The sequence below is a fragment of the Dioscorea cayenensis genome, chromosome 8 (assembly GCF_009730915.1).
Source record: "Dioscorea cayenensis subsp. rotundata cultivar TDr96_F1 chromosome 8, TDr96_F1_v2_PseudoChromosome.rev07_lg8_w22 25.fasta, whole genome shotgun sequence".
Lineage (NCBI taxonomy): Eukaryota > Viridiplantae > Streptophyta > Magnoliopsida > Dioscoreales > Dioscoreaceae > Dioscorea > Dioscorea cayenensis.
This window is the reverse complement of record NC_052478.1, coordinates 15,418,523-15,420,829: the sequence shown is the minus strand read 5'-3', so window position 1 is coordinate 15,420,829 and position 2,307 is coordinate 15,418,523. Positions and strand designations below refer to the sequence as shown.

General features: G+C 45.6%; 1 non-coding gene across 1 annotated transcript; it reads right to left on the bottom strand.

Annotated features, from left to right (window-relative positions):
• Positions 1-870: 870 nt before the first annotated feature.
• On the bottom strand, positions 871-977 carry LOC120268205. Its single transcript, XR_005538873.1, has one exon. It is a non-coding gene; the product is annotated as a small nucleolar RNA R71 (small nucleolar RNA).
• Positions 978-2,307: the final 1,330 nt, after the last annotated feature.

Genomic DNA, 2,307 nt, shown 5'->3' with positions numbered 1-2,307 from the left:
TTCTTTCACTTGTTGTTTTTATTGTTGAGAATTGAATCAATTTCACACTTATCACTATTGATATTCCACATAGCTAAGAATCAAATTAAGTATTTTCAATCCCTACTCCCTGTGGATTCGACCCCGCTCACCCGGGATTATTACTTCGACAAGCCCGTGCACTTGCGGGATATAAGCAAGGGGATCTTGTCAGGTTTTTGGCGCCGTTGCCGGGGAGCTAGGCGTTTAAATATACTTTGCACTTTGTTTTCTTAGCTATTTCACCACACATTCTATTCCATATCTTCTTATTCTATCATCATTCTGATTTTCTTTTTCTTTACTTTTGGTGCAGCTCCAGGTTATGACCCGAGGGAATCCATCAATATTGATTGAAGGAGACCTTGAGCTTGAACGTACACTTAGAAGGAAAAGGAAAGAACCTGTACAAGAACAACCTAATCCAGCTGATTTGGAAGTAGAAGGATCTGACAACATGGCGGAACAGAATGAGCAACAACGGACACTATCCGATTATGCCAGACCATCAGTATTGGGGACACAATCGAGTATTGTGCGTCCCCCAATTACAGCTCAGAATTTCGAGCTAAAGCCGGCATTCATCCATATGCTGCAGCAGTCCGTACAATTCAACGGTTTAGCCGATGAGGATCCAAACAGTCACATAGAGAGCTTCCTCGAGGTGTGTGACATGCTGAAGATAAATGGTGTGACAGATGATGCCATCAAATTGAGAGCCTTCCCATTTTTCCTTAAAGGGGAAAGCAAAGCAGGGTGGCTACACTCATTGCCTAGGGCATCAATCACTACATGGGAGGAGATGGTAGAAGCTTTTTCTAGCCCGTTATTTCCCTCCCGGAAAAATCAGCCAAGCTTAGGAATGAGATCTCATCCTTTATACAATTGGAATTGGAATCTCTATTTGAGACATGGGAACAGTTCAAGGAACTCCTGCGCAAGTGTCTGCAACACGGATTCCCGGAGTGGATGATCGTTCAAACCTTCTACAATGGTTTGAACCCGAGTACAAGGCAACTCTTGGATGCGGCGCAGGAGGTACCTTAGGTAGCAAGACCCCCGACGAGGCTCGTCAATTGATTTAGGAAATGGGGTTAAATAGCTACCAGTGGGAACGCTAGAGAAGAAAAAAAGGTGGCCGGGTCTCCATGAAATTGATGCGGTAACTTCATTGGCGGCCCAAGTGGAGAGTTTGAGTAAGAAGCTAGATCTTATAGCTTCGAATAGAGTTGCGGCCGTAACTAATTGCACCGGTTGTGGTGGAGGACATGCTCCCTCCGATTGCCCGATCGTCATTGGTGATGTTTCTTCAGTTGAGAATGTCGACTTTGTAGGTAATGGAATGAGACCTCAAGGGAATCCATACAGCAACACCTGCAATTCAGGTTGGAAGAATCACCCCAACTTTTCATGGAGTAATCAAGGACCACAGAAGACCATGGGGCTATCGGGGTTCCAACAACAACAACAAGACCCTCAAGTTGAAAACAGAATTTCAGGTTTGGAAACCCGAATGACGGATTTGGAGAAGCACTTAGCTAGATTTGTTCAATCAGCAAATACAAGATTTGAATCAGTTGAGGCTACACTTCGCAATCACACCGCCTCCTTGCACAACCTTGAAAATCAAGTGGGGCAGATTGCGAAATCTCTTTCCGAAAGACCACATGGAAGTTTACCAAGCAACACGGAAACCAACCCGAGAGAACATGTGAAGGCGATCGCTTTGAGAAGCGGTCGTGAGGTTGAAGGGAGGCTTCCGAGTGAGAAGCTGAAAGAACACGCACCCGAGGTCGTAGAGGTTGACAAGGGAGCAAGCAAGGAGAAAGAGGTGGCACCCCCACCTTTCACGCCAAGAATCCCTTATCCCTCTAGATTGAAGAATGACCAAGGGGATGAACAGTATAAGAAGTTCCTGAGTTTGTTCAAGCAACTCCACATCAACATTCCTTTTGTTGAGGCTTTGGCTCAAATGCCTAAGCATGCGAAGTTCCTTAAAGATCTATTGACCAACAAGAGGAAATTAGAGGAGAGTGCTTCAGTGGTGCTTGATGCTTCATGCTCGGCGGTGTTACAAAAGAACATGCCGAACAAGAAGAAAGACTCGGGAAGCTTCATTATTCCGTGTAACATCGGCAACTTAGGTGAGGAAATGGCATTGGCGGATTCGGGGGCAAGTATCAACGTCATGCCATATACTTTCTTCCAAAACCTAGGCTTGGGTGAGCCTAGGCCAACTCGGATGACTTTACAATTGGCGGACAGAACGGTACGACATCCGAGAGGCAT